The sequence below is a fragment of the Hyla sarda genome, chromosome 7 (genome assembly GCF_029499605.1).
Source record: "Hyla sarda isolate aHylSar1 chromosome 7, aHylSar1.hap1, whole genome shotgun sequence".
NCBI classification, from domain to species: domain Eukaryota; kingdom Metazoa; phylum Chordata; class Amphibia; order Anura; family Hylidae; genus Hyla; species Hyla sarda.
The window spans coordinates 4369733-4384643 of record NC_079195.1 but is presented as its reverse complement, the minus strand read 5'-3'; the positions used below and the strand labels follow the sequence as shown (position 1 = coordinate 4384643).

General features: G+C 42.7%; 1 long non-coding RNA gene across 1 annotated transcript in view; it reads right to left on the bottom strand.

Annotated features, from left to right (window-relative positions):
• The window catches only part of LOC130282367 (uncharacterized), a 45621-nt gene extending 33776 nt beyond the window's left edge, over positions 1-11845 (bottom strand). Inside the window, exons 1-2 of the long non-coding RNA XR_008846362.1 lie at positions 11833-11845; positions 2519-2575 (exon numbers count right to left, since the gene is read on the bottom strand). This is a non-coding gene — a long non-coding RNA (uncharacterized LOC130282367). The remainder of the gene's footprint in view (positions 1-2518; positions 2576-11832) is intronic.
• Between the last annotated feature and the right edge of the window lie 3066 nt (positions 11846-14911).

Here is a 14911-nt window from a genome sequence, read left to right as displayed (position 1 = left end):
GGTACATTAAACTTGGGAATCTAATATAAATCTTAATTTAAAAAAAAAATCAATGTAATACTTTCAAGACTGAGGCCCTATGGTCGTCGACATCATATTACCTGTGGAATTATCACAAGAATCCAATGAAACAGCTTGGAGCGATAACAATGAATCATAACTGATTAAATGAAACATTCGCACTTTCACAGTTAGGGGGGGGGGGCTGAGAGGCAGGGGCTGGAACAAGTGGTATCTCACCTGGTGGAGGACTGCCAGCTCAATACTCACCAGAATGAGTCATCAAAACATTTAATTAAATTCTAATTAAATTAAATAAAAATAACGACATAAAAAAATCTGCCAGATCCAGACGCTCTGTGGCAGGGATTCTAATGGCGATGTTTGTAATCTGCATGTCATACTGAATAACAGTATTAGTTCAATAACACAACACACTCCCTATGCGTGTTAGGAAAAGGCAAAGTGTTCTACACCCCTATTGAGCCTCTCTGTTGGACAGAAATAGCCATTTTTAATCGAAATTCAGAAATTCGCTCATCTCTATTTATGGTAGCTAGTGCTACCATAAAAATGTTTAGGTAATGTCCCAGCAGAATGATGAGACCATAGGGACTCACAATTCCTAAGATTAAAAACTTTTTTGTACTTTAAATTGAAGATTTATGGTAGCTAGTGCTACCATAAATTTTTTCAGGCAATCTCCCAGCAGCATGAGGATACCACATGGTGGCAAAATGATACAGCCTGGAGGTGGCACCAGCATGAGGATACCAAAATGTGGAAGAATGACCAAGCCTGGAGGTGGCAGCAACAAGAGTATACCACATGGTCACAGAATGACACAACCTGGAGGTGGCAGCAGCCTTACCAGACCAAAGGGCCACATAATTTAAAAGATTAAAGATATTTTTTTAAATTGCATGTGGCCATGTTAACATCCTCTGGATACTTGATAAAAAACACTGCAGAGAAGCGGATATTCCCCCCAACAGTCTGCACTGACTGACTGCAACTGCCGCCAACTCCAGGGAACCCTGTTCCACTACCTCCCGGGTAGGCAGACTGCCGTGAACCAGGTGGTCTACCCCAGGTATGTTTGGCTCCAGACTTCCCAATGCTGCCACCATGCTGACTCCCAATCATGCTACCACCTTGCTGTCTCAACTGCTGCCTCACGGGCAACCTGTCACTCTCTTTTCCTGATGATGAAGCCTCTTCTGCACATTGCTCCCATGTGCGTTTGGCTTCATCATCATCAAGTTGTATCAGCACATCACTGATGTCCTCCTCAGGTTCCGCCACAGTGTGTGCTTCAGGAGCCTGAACGCTCCCAACACCACCTACCATGCCACTCTCCTCATCACTACTTGCCCACTTAGTGAAGGAAGCAGGGAATGTCTCCTCCACTTTTTGGCTTGGATGCTGACTGTCCTCTATTAGATCGTACTTACTAAAAAGTGGAGCTGAACCCACAGCATAGGATACTTCTATGGGGGTGGGAACAGGATAGGACAGAGGCAATTGGAGGACAGGGACTGCTCCCGGGCCATGCCAAATGAGGGTTGTGTCTGAGGAACCCACCAACTGTTGACTGCAGGTATTAGATGTCACTTGTGATGAAGTGGATGACCGTGTTAACCAATCGATACCGGGAGCTCAGGCCTCTCGCTGTGACTCCTGCTGCCACTCGCCCCTCGTCTGCTGCAACCTCTTTTGGCTGGCCTTTTACAGTAACTAGGCCCTTTAGACTATCAGGATCAAAATGGTACACCACTGAGATGTACGTATGCAGTATGAAATTATGAGGGCAGTAGAATGTGCTCCAGTACGCGTAACAGTATTTGTCTACAACACCAACAGGTGTGTACGTTTGGCTGGCCTTTCACAGTATGTAGGCCCATCAGACTTTAACAGGGACAAATTTGGGCTTGAGGTGAATCACTGCTGTACTTTCTCTCTCAAAATCTATCCCTTCCCTATCAGGGCTTCTATGCTGGATTTGGACTTGAGGAGAAACGCTGCTGTAAAAAAGCTTTACTGTTCAACACACTGCTCTCTGTCCCTCTATCTCTCTCTCTGCAATAGAACGCTGATGCAACTGGGAGGTGAATCGCTGTTGTAAAAAAGCTTTTCTGTGTGACAAACACTGCTGTATGTCCCTCTCTCTCTGTGATAGAACGCTGATGTGACTGGCCGCAAGATGTCTGCCAATTAGGACTGTGACATCACAGGGGTGGCTGGCTACTCATAGGCTACATCCAGCATGTGATTCAGGGTCATTCCACCCACCCGCCTTCCCTTCCCAGAGTTCCTTGCCCCATGTCCTAACGTGTGGATCCGCCATTTTAGATGCCCGGACCGCACTAAATGGAGTTTAATGAAGCAATTTGCGCAATATTCGTATTGTGGCGATATTCGCATTTGTTGCAAATGTAAAATTTCCTGAAATTCAAAACGAATTTGCATTTGTCAGATTCGATTCGCTCATCCCTAGTTGCTATCTATATTCACTTACAATTACAGCGGGGTCGCCTGCGTCAAGTATTCCTGCAGGGTCACATCCAGCACAAGCCTGTTATTGGAGAAAAAGAAGACACATTCTTTACTATAGGGTGTTATGGACATTGAGGGAGACCTTTTTAGAGAAAGAGTGGTGCAGTTGACCATTACAATCAGATTGTGACTTTAATTTTTTTAAAGGCTTCTGAAAAATTAAAAACATGATCTGATTGGTTGCTATGAGCAATTGGTAAACTTTTCCTCTACACAGATTTTGATAAATCTCCCCCATGTCTGTATAATACAGGGCAATAACATGAACCAAGGCGCCTCCAAAAGGCAAATATATAAAATTGTAGAGAAGTAAAGATTAGGGTTATGGAAACACATCCCAAACTTCATGTTCAATAGATTTATTATGCTAAAGAGTAAAAGCTCAAAAACTCATGAAAAGAACAGCGTTTTGGCACCCAGAGGAAGTGGGAGGAGCAGGGGGCACTGGCATGATGTTAGGGTGACAAGCATATCACATGATAACCCAGGTCATCTTATGATTTGCTGGTTTAAGTGTCAATCAGCTCTAAGGCCAATAGGAGACAGCAAGGGTGGAGGTCAGTTTTTACACAGGTAAAGGCTCACAAGTTGGTCCCAGGGTAGCAGTTAGAGCAGCAGACAGAGAGAGATCAGTGCACTTTCGTTTCTTCCTCGTCACCTTCTAAAAATCATAACACTTTCAATTTTGCACATACAGACCCATATGAGGGCTTATTTTTTGCGCCACCAATTGTAATTTATAATGACACCAATCATTGCACTACAAAATGTATGGAAAAAGAAGAAAAAAATATCTGTGTGGCAAAATTAGAAAAAAAAATGCTATTTTGTAAATTTGGGGGCTTCCAATTCTATGCAGTGCACTTTTTGGTAAAAATGACACCATATCTTTATTCTGTCGGTCCATACGGTTACAAGGATACCTAATTTTTATAGGTTCTATTTTATTTTAATACTTTAAAAAAATTATAACTACATGCACCCAAATTAGTATGTGTAAAATTCTGACCCCTATAACTTTTTTATTTTTCCATATACGGGGCGGTATGAGGGGAAATTTTTTGTGCAGTCGTCTGAAGTTTTTTTCGGTATCATTTTTGTTTATATGGAATTATAGGGTATTCAAAGTGACCAAAAATACGTAATTTTGGGCTTTTGAATTTTTTTTACGTGTACACCATTGACTGTGCGGTTTAATTAACATTATATTTTTATAGTTCGGACATAGTACGCACACTGCAATACCACATATGTTTATTTTTATTTACATTTTTTGGGGGGAAAGGGGAGTGATTCAAACTTTTATTAATGAAGAGGTTAAATCACATGTATTAACTTTTTAACTTTTCTCCCCATAGAAGACTATTACATGTAATCTTCTAATTGCATACACTGAACAATGCTATGCCATAGCATAGCATTGATCAGTGTTATCGGTGCTCTGCTGCTCCACCCTGGATCTCAGGCATGGAGCAGCAGAACAACGGTCTGACAGCAGGATGGAAGGTAAGCACGCTCTCGCTGCCCTCTCAGCTGTTCGGGACGCCACAATTTAACTGCAGCGTCCCAAACAGCCAACTGAGCTAACCAGCAACAGTATTCTCCCGTTTTAGACGCCACAATCAACTTTGATCGCGGCATCTAAAGGGTTAATACGGGACATCAGCCTGATCGGCTATTTGCTGCGGGTCCTTGTTGCTGATAGCATCCGGGACCTTCCAGGTATGAAGCACGCTCAGCCCCTAAGTGCGCTTCACATATCGGGAGCTGGCACTGGATGTAAATATACATCCTGCATCGTTAAGGGTTTAAAAACACACTGAGCTAGCAGATTGAGTATTGTTTTTTAATTACACTGTCCCTTTTTTGTTGGTAGATGCCTACCATACACAGTTATTTGAAAAAGCAATGATCATCCTCAACGGGCTGCTGACATATAAACCAACCACCTGGACCAACCTGTCACTGCCTTGTTATCTTCGCTCCAGTCCTCCGGTGCTGTCTTCTTACTGGTTGCTAATCAGCTAATCCCTCGCCCCAGGAATATCTCACCACAGCCGGTGATAGACTAAGCTGCAGTGTGACATATTGAGCTCAGGCACCAAGAAGACCAGTGCCGGGGACCAATATGTCACATTGCCGCTTAGCCTATAGGTGGCCAAGGTGGGATTTCGCTGCAGACAGCGATTAGCTGATCAGCAATGAGACGTATCAACCACCAGCAGCCAATGTGATACCAGGAGACAGCGGGAGCAATAGGTAAGTCTAGGTTGTTGTTTTATATGCTTAGCAAGCCAGAATTATCCATCTCCTCTATAAATGGTGCAGTAATCATATATAAATAGGGAACTGCACATAAATGTGAATGAACCAGTCACCAGCTAATCTCTGTACAGATACAAAGTTTGTAGGGGGGCACTGTTGAGTGATCGGTGAGGGGGACACTTTCTGCAATGCAGTAAAATTCAACCTTACACCTGTTGGACCCACCTGTACCAGCAACAGAAAAAGGCTGGGGAGTGATTTCCCAATGCAGTAGAGGGGCAGCTTTTGGAAACAGTGGACAGTGACCCATCGATCTACGATGGCCCCGACATACGATAATGTCAACATGCGATGGCCTCTCAGAGGCAGCATCAACATACAATGCTTTTTTATGTCGGGGCCATTGCATAAACGGCTATCCCACAGCGCTGACTGCTTCAGCTGCCGCCGGATAGCCGTTTACGGTGCCCCGTGAGTTCCGGTGATGGTCACTCACCTGTCCTCGGGGCTCCGGCGCCTCCTCTTCAGGATCCCCTGCATCGTCGGTGCTCTCCATCGAGGTCATCACGTTGCTGCGCACGCTGTCCCATAATCCAATAGGAGCGGCACGCGTAGCGACGTGATGGCGGTGATGGTTGCCGGGGAAGCAGAGGCCTTGCCGGTGCGTCGGGGACACGGCGACAGCGATGGACGGCGACATCCCGGGCAGCGGTGAAGAGCCGAGACGGTCCGGAGCGGTGGGGACAGGTGAGTACAACTTCCTCTAACTGTAGTCTACATCCTGCGGACCTCCAGATGTTGCAGAACTACAACACCCAGCATGCCCGGATAGCCAACGGCTGTCCGGGCATGCTGGGTGTGTAGTTTTGCAACATCTGGAGGTCCGCAGGTTGTAGACCACTGTCCTATACAGTACTTTACATTGCACGGATCCCTCAACATACATAGTTACATAGTTACATAGTTAGTATGGTTGAAAAAAGACATACGTCCATCAAGTTCAACCAGGGAATTGAAGGGTAGGGGTGTGGCACGATATTGGGGAAGGGATGGGATTTTATATTTCTTCATAGGCATTAATGTTATTTTGTTCCAGGAATGTATCTAATCCTGTTTTAAAGCTGTTAATTGTTCCTGCTGTGACCAGTTCCTGAGGCAGACCGTTCCATAAGTTCACAGTCCTCACGGTAAAGAAGGCGTGTCGCCCCTTGAGACTAAACTTTTTCTTCTCCAGACGGAGGGAGTGCCCCCTCGTCCTTTGGGGGGGGTTTAACCTGGAACAGTTTTTCTCCATATTTTTTGTATGGGCCATTAATATACTTATATACGTTTATCATATCCCCCCTTAAACGTCTCTTCTCAAGACTAAACAATTGTAACTCCTTTAATCGCTCCTCATAGCTAAGATGTTCCATGCCCCATATTAGTTTAGTCGCACGTCTCTGCACCCTTTCCAGCTCCACAGTGTCCCTTTTATGAACAGGCGACCAAAACTGAACAGCATATTCCAGGTGAGGCCGTACCAATGCTTTATAAAGGGGGAGTATTATGTCCCTGTCCCTTGAGTCCATGCCTCTTTTTATACATGACAATATCCTGCCGGCTTTGGAAGCAGCAGCCTGACATTGTGCTATTCTGTAGTCTGCGATCCACAAGTCACCCAGATCCTTCTCTACCAGTGACTCTGCCAGGTTACTCCTTTTGGTTTCAACAAACGATGGTCCGTTTGGAATGGATTACCATCGTATGTTAAGGGACCACTGTAATTTTCAGCTCAGGCATTGGCAGCCAATCATAGCCGATCATAGCCGCTTATATTTCCTCTCAAATAAAAGTTCACATTGACGAGTCAGATAAGGATGGAGGAAGAATCACATCGGGCTCGCAGAACATGGAGGCAATGTGAGCGGACAATGTGAGGGGTCGGCTATATGGGGAAACAAAGTGGGCACTATTAGTGTATGGAGCAATACACATAGATAGTTTGTATAGAGATGGGGATGGGGCTGGAATGAGGCTGGGGCTGCAGAATATTTCATGGTCCGGGCAAAATGAGGAAGAAATAGAAAAGTGAATGAGTCTGAACAAAAAAGACATCACCTGTGAGTGCCTACATGACGGTAATCACTGATGTGGTCTGTAAAGCCTGTGAAGAGCTAATATCTACTTCTATATGGTGGCTGTATGTGGGAATATTGATCTGTCTAACTTATATTCATTAACAGTACTAAAAATGGGTGCGAATAAGGGGTGGGACCAAAGGAGCAGAGCCAAGAGGGTGGCAACATGGGCATCAGCAGAGAGAGTGTTCAGTGTGGCTAGGATTTACTTGTTTTGTTTTTATGCCTTTTTTTTTTCACCTGAAAAAAACACCAGAAAAACTGCAACAGTTTTTTCCAATCATCAATACTTACCTCCACTGGCTGTACAGTATCCACTGCTGCATATTTCACCGCTGTATATTATACATGAGTCCAGACTTCAGTCACTATACTGATAGGAGTCCCTGCTCTTAGTGAGGGCTGAGCTGTGCCTGTAGCTATACAGCCACAGGTACAGCTCATGCTGGGCAGGATGTATACAGTGTATATCTCCAGCCCAACAAGAATGTACAGTAAAAAAAATAAAGATCTGTATGGATCCCTGGCTTACAGCCTTGCTGGGCTAAGCGCTATGTGCTGGTCCAGCAATGATAGAGTTAAATTACACTCTATAGATGGCTGTATACTTTATATGGTGAGCAAAAGTTTACCTACCCTCCTAGTTCATGTTCCGGCCTGGTCCTGTGTAGCCCCGCCTCTAGAGATGACATCATTAGTGGCGGAGCTACAGCAGAAATAAGGGGGGTATGTGAGGCTCTGTTCACATTATGCATTTAAGCATGCATTTGTATTTTAAAAAGGCACGTTACAAATATATAATGGGAACAGACCCTTTTTGGCACCGTGTTCCAAAACAATGAGCCTCCAGCCGTAGAGACACTACAACTCCCAACCTTTTCAGCCTTTGGCTGTCGAAGAATACTGGGGCTTGTAGTTTACCAACAGCTAGAGAACACATTCCTTCATGTATGCCAAGGGTGCTCTCCCCTGGGGAGAAAATGTACTAACCCATTTTTTGCTGAGGATTACATCAGATATAAGGAAATGTTTTATTTTCTTTTCTTTTGTTTTTTAACCTCTTGGGGACGCCCGCTCTTGTGATATATTGCGGGGTCACGTGGTGACCCCGCGTCATATCAGGTCGGTCCCGGAGGCTAATGGTAGCAGGGACCCGGGGCTAAAACTGGACATCACCAATCGCGGTGATGTTCGTTATTAACTCTTTAGATGTGCGGATCAAAGTTGATCGCTGCATCTAAAGTAAAAAAAAAAAAAAGCATTTCTGGAAGCTCAGTCAGGCTGATCGTGACCACCGTGGTGAAACCGCGGTGTCCCGATCAGCTGTACGGACACGAGGAGGATCCCTACCTGCCTCCTCTCTGTCTAATCGCTGAATGACTGCTCTGTGCCCGAGATCCAGTTAAGCGCCAAAAACACTGATCAATGCTATGCTATGGCATAGCATTGATCAGTGTGGGCAATCAGTGTAATGCATGTTATAGTCCCCTATTAAGATGATTTAACCCTTTCCCTAATAAAAGTTTGAACCCACCCCCTTTCCAATAAAAAAAAACTGTGTAAATAAAAATAGATATAAACATAAGCATCCTAAGTGTCCGAACTATAAAAATATAAGGTTAATTAAACCGCATGGTCAATGACGTATGCGCAAACAAAATCCAAAGTCCAAAATAGCGTACTTTTGGTCACTTTTTATACCAAAAAAAAATGAATAACAAGTGATCAAAAAGTCTGATCAAAAAAAAATTGTACCAATAAAAACTTCAGATGACGGTGCAAAAAATGAGCCCTAACACCGCCCAGAATGCGGAAAAATTTAAAGTTATAGGGGTCAGAAGAGGACATTTTTTAACGTATTAATTTTCGTGCATGTAGTTATGATTTTTTTAAGAAGTACGACAAAATCCAACCTATATAATAGGGGTTCATTTTAATCATATGGACCTACAGAATAAAGAAAATGTGTTATTTTTACCAAAAAATTTACTGGGTAGAAACGGAAGCCCACAAAATTGACAAATTATTTTTTTTATTTTTATTTTGTTGCACAGTGATTTTTTTTTTTGTTTCGCCATAGATTTTTGGGTAAAATAACTGATGTCATTACAAAGTAGAATTAGTGGCTCAAAAAAAAAGCAGTCATATGGGTCTTTAGGTGCAAAACTGAAAGGGGTCTGATCTTTGAGTAGGAAAAAAGAAAGTGCAAAAACGCTAAAACCCCTAGTCCTTAAGGGGTTAAATATGTTGTTTAAAAATTGATTTTACAGGCTTAGTAGTGGAAGCAATCTCTTAGACGGAGTCCATTACTAAGTCAGGGCTTAGCAATAGCCCCAAAACCAGCTAGTGGTTTCTTCCAATTATCACCCCGGAACCCACCGACAGAGCGGTAACGGAAGGAGCCGATACCAACAGGACCGGAGCATCAAAAATGGCACTCCTGGGCCTAGGCTGTAAAAGGCTGGCATTATTTAGGCTAGGGAGGGCCAGTAACAATGGTCCTCACCCACCCTGGTGAAGTCAGGCTGTTACTGCTTGGTTGGTATCTGGCTGAGAATGAAATTAGGGTTAACTCCATAAGTTTATTTATGTATGTTTTATTCATTTAATTATTTATCAGATTTTTTTAATTCTCAGCCCGATATATACCGAGTAGCAGAAGCCTGACATTACCCGGGTTGCTGAGGACTAAAAGTAATGATCCAACATCAGAACACAGGACTGTTCCTTCTCTCCACTCATCAGGAAACAGGGCATCAGGAAGAAGACCGGGGCCTTTACCTGACACTGCGGCTAAGCCTATCACCATCCGAGGCCGGATACCACAGCAGCCGGAGATTAGCTGAGTGGCACTGGGCAAACATTGGGCACTAAAAGCCGTAGGAAAACCAGGGGCCAGAGGGAAGGAGATCGATTTCAGCAGCACCAGTGGAGTGGAAGAAGATAAGTCAAACTTTATTTTTTTTACTAGCTGAGTACCCGGCGTTGCCTGATTTTTCCTTCCTGATCCTTTTTGGGGAGGAAAATCAACAAAGGAGGAAGCTTTTGACTTCATATCCAGTCCTCATATATTGTTGTCATATCCCAACCCCATATCCCGTCCTCATATCTCAACCTCATATCCCGTCCTCATATCCCGACCTCATATCCCGTCCTCATATCCCCACCTCATATTCCGTCCTCATATCCCGACTCTCCTATCCCGTCCTCCTATCCCGTCCTCCTATCCCATCCTCCTATCCCGTCCTCATATTCTGTCCTCATATTCCGTCCTCATATCGCAACCTCGTATCCCGATCTCCTATCTCGACCTCATTTCCCAACCTCCTATCTCGACCTCATTTCCCGTCCTCACAAGCCGTCCTCCGATCTTGACCACATATCCTGACCTCCTATCCCGTCCGCATATATCGGCCTCATATGCAATCCTCCTATCCCGTCCTCATATCCCGACCTCCTACCTCAACCTCATATCCTGTCGTCCTATCTCGACCTCATATCCCGTCCTCCTATCCCGACCTCCTATCCCGACCTCCTATCCCGACCTCCTATCCCGACCTCATATCCCATCCTCCTATCCCGTCATCCTATCTCGACCTCATACCCCGTCTTCCTATCCCGTCCTCCTATCCCGTCCTCCTATCCTGACCTCCTATCTCATCCTCATATTCCGTCCTCATATCCCATCCTCATATCCCGTCCTCCTATCTAGACCTTATATTCTGACCTCATATCCCGTCCTCACATCCCGCCTTCATATCCGACCTCATATACTGTCCTTATATCCCATCATCATATCCCAACCTCATATGCTGTCCTTATGTCCCATCCTCATATCCTGTCCTCAGGTGGGACTGATTTGTGATGAAGATATTGTAAGCTGAAAATAGAAGGGGGTGTGGCTTTGTGGGACTGGGCGTGATTTGCAAGCCAGAAGGATGCACAAAAAGAGTAGATAATAAAAGGGGTGGGGGCTTAAAATATGGCCGTGTCTTTGTGAGAAGGGTGTGGCTTGCAAGACGGATTGACACATTCACCAGGAGAAGCAGAACGGAGCTTGTGGAGTAAGGTACTGGAAGTCCCATATACTTGCATGGGACTTGAAACAAAAACCCATCTTTTCTATAAGGGTGTAAGTAAGGGTTCATTTAACTATTATATCTTTTTATTTGACATATAAGTAATATGTGTACCAGGTATTGAAATATCTCCAGCCGTACAGAAGTTATGTGGGAACATACATTTCCCATTGATTTACATGGGACTTTAAACAAAAACCCTGACCCTCACAAATGGGGGTAGTTAAGGGTTAAATTAACTATCCTATCTTTTTAGTGGACATATAAGTAACATGTGATCAAGTATTATCGAAATATCTCCAGCCGTTTGGAAGTTATGCAGTAACATATATTTCCCATAGACTTGTATGGGACTTTAAACCAAAAACCCGCCCCTGGCAAATGGGGGAGAGTAAGGGTTAAATCACCTATCCTATGTTTGTTGTTTAAATATAAGTAACATGTGACCAAGTTTCATGTTAATATCTTTAGCCGTTTGGACGTGATGCTGGAACATACTTACACATACACATTGAGTTTTATATATATATATATATATATATATATATATATATATATATATATATATATATATATATATATATATATATCGATTATTGCAGCCCGGGCTTATAGCAGTAAGAAAATAATTTTGCTGGAGTTCTCCTTTAAGAACAATGGGCTTATTTTGTTTTAAGTAACTTATGGGGGACCCCTATTATAGTGTAGATAGATTATTACATGTCCGAGCAGAGGTTGTTGTTCTGGTGTACACCTATATACCATATGTCCTTACACAGTATACTAGGAAAACAGAAAGTCATATTACTTACAAATACCCGCGCCACACCTTCATAAACTTCTCCACAAGTCCTGCCAGAACGAACCTGCAGAATCATAATTCATAGAGTAACTACAATGAACATGCCAGTCCCCTCCCCCATGTATATGATCCACTCTTTCTAATACAGAAAAAAAAAGTTATTTCTCTGATGTATAAAACGTGTTGCTCCAACTCTTATTTTAATGAGCGTATAAGTACACAAATTCTGTGAAAGAGAGGCTTTGAGATTATTTCTCCAGTTATATAAGAGTTTCATATAGAGTGAACATTAGTATTTCCAGCATTCTCTATAGGAGAAATGTATAGATGACTGACAGCAGGAATACAGGACCTTCACCCCCCGCACTTTCTTCTCTCATTCATCTACTGATCAGGAGAAGAGGAGGTCCCTGTGCTAAGGACAATATAGGAGGATTATGGGGCTTTTATTAGACCTAGTTCACACCAGATCACAGAGGTATAACAGCCATGTTGGGTCAGTCTACAGATATGGGAAATCTTTGGGGTTCTGGTATTTCTGACAACATGAATAGCGCTGCAGACTGTATTATTACTGGGGTCAGAAATACCAAAGAGGATGAGGAAACCCCCCGGGGCTCTGATTCTAATGAGGAAACCCCCTTGGGCTCTGATTCCAATGAGGAAACCCCTGAGGACTCTGATTCTAATGAGGAAACCCCCTGGGGCTCTGATTCTAATGAGGAAACCCCCTGGGGCTCTGATTCTAATGAGGAAACCCCTCAGGACTCTGATTCCAATGAGAAAACCCCTCGGGGCTTTGATTCCAGTGAAGAAATCCCTCGGGGCTCAGAACAATAAGCAAAAGAACTTTCTGCCATTTGATACAGGTCATCATCATTAAAGAGTGACACAATAGACACAAAACAACACATATACTTACAACGCCCGTACAGCGACACACAAATGTATTCAATAATTTTGGGAAATCTTTATCATTCTAGTTGCAAAAAAAAAAAAATAGATTAGACAATGTAGAGATAATAATTAATGGTAAACAACATATAATACCAAAGGGGTGATATATATATATATATATATATATATATATATATATATATATATATATATATATATATGTCTTGCTACGTAGTTGCAATAAGCAATACATTGATCTAACCTAGAGTGGCTGAACATATGTACAATATAAAAAAAGAAAATATAAAGCATCCCCTCTCAAGCCAATTTCCCACAATAAGGGTCCTTTTTTCATTTTTGTTGGCATACAGGTTATTAAAAAAAAGATTGGGGAAGTGGTAGTTACATGATCAAGATGTCGAAGGTGAAAAATACGAAAATCTAAGATTTGAAAGCTTAAAACCAAAGGGTTTTAACGCTAGTTTGGAAGTTTTTGGATATTTGTAGAAGGATGAGTCTTGTTCTGGAATCTACCCCATTGTGTGTCTACGTTCTTGGTGGCTCCCATAATGAGTCCCATCCTTATCCTGTCACTATGAAGTTATCCTCATCTTGTTTGCTTGTGGTTTTATTTATTTTTATTCATAATTTATTTTTATTTTTTCTCATTAATGATTTTGTATTTTCATTATTGTTTTTAATATCATTTTTTCTTTTCTTTTCTTTATAGTTTTATATTTATTCTTATTTTTATTCTTATTTTTTATTCCTCAATTTGTTATTATTTATTTATCTCTACTTTCAATCTGAGCAATGAATATATGTATAGTGGATAATTCCATTGTTAAAAAGATAGTAAATACGCAAGAGGAGTAGAAGACTAGTGTGAACAGACTCCATGTATGTTGCGATATCCATGTCAATGTGAACAGATGTTATAACCGTTACTAACCGTGTGAGACCATCAGGTAAATATAAAAGGAGACCAAATCTAATTTTATTCACTATTAGACCTTGAAGAAGGGGTCAGACTGTATAACCTGCAGCCCGAAATGCGTCTGACCTATTGTGGACAGAAAACATACCTCTTTGAACTATATTCATACAAGAACTGTTTATTTCATTGTAGTTCTTTCTGTTACCTACAATACCTGCTTTCAAACCAGTTGCTCTGTTTACATTAATCTGGTAATTATTGGAATGGCGCTTTACTCATTTGCCATAGACGTCCGATATACCAAAGTGCTACAGACAAAGATCTAATTCTACCGTCACACGCTCTGCATCAGCTGATAAATGACGTCAGACGCCAGCAAACTCACCAGCAGAGACAGCTGAACAGAGAGCGCACAGGACGTGGCCGCTAACTTGAGTTACAAAAATTTGAATCCTTGGACCACGGGCACGGACGCATAGCGAGAGGTAAATTCCTTTACAGAACGGGACTAGCCAGCTGCAGGCACATAGTGCCAAGTGGAAGAAATATACTGGACCATATATATGTGTCAGGTTTTTACTAGTGGGAAATGTTATTTCAGACTTGCTGGATTCCACATTATTTACTAGTCGGGAAAACGTTCAGACCAGCTTTTTCTAGGTGGAAATTTCCAGCCATTTATCCACATGTTTTCTGTAAATTCAATAGTAAATAGGTTGGGTTGTGAAAACACGCCCCTTTTTGGACCGGACACCCCTCCCCCTTTGTGACAGACCAAGCCCCCTTTTCGGCTTTTCCCAGTGCAATGTCGGGTTTGCCAGATTTTCCTGGTGTATACTGGCGCAGACAGACACTCTGCGTCAAAATAACCCGCCAAAAACTGGTCGGTTTTAGCTTAGTTAATGAGGCCCACTATGTGTGTTCTTTGCTAGTTGTATAGCAGTGTAATAATATTAGAATGAAGAGTGCTTACGTCTTTTCTTGGCAGCATGAGGAGACCATATAGTGGCTGAATGACATAGTGTGGAGGTGTTGGCAGCATGAGGAGACCATATAGTGGCTGAATGATACAGCGTGGAGGTGTTAGCAGCATGAGGAGACCATATAATGACTGAATGGCAAAGCGTGGAGGTGGTGGCAGCATGAGGAGACCATATAGTGGCTGAATGACATAGCGTGGATGTATTGGCAGCATGAGGAGACCATATAGTTGCTAAATGACACAGCCTGGAGGTGTTGGCAGCATGAGGAGACC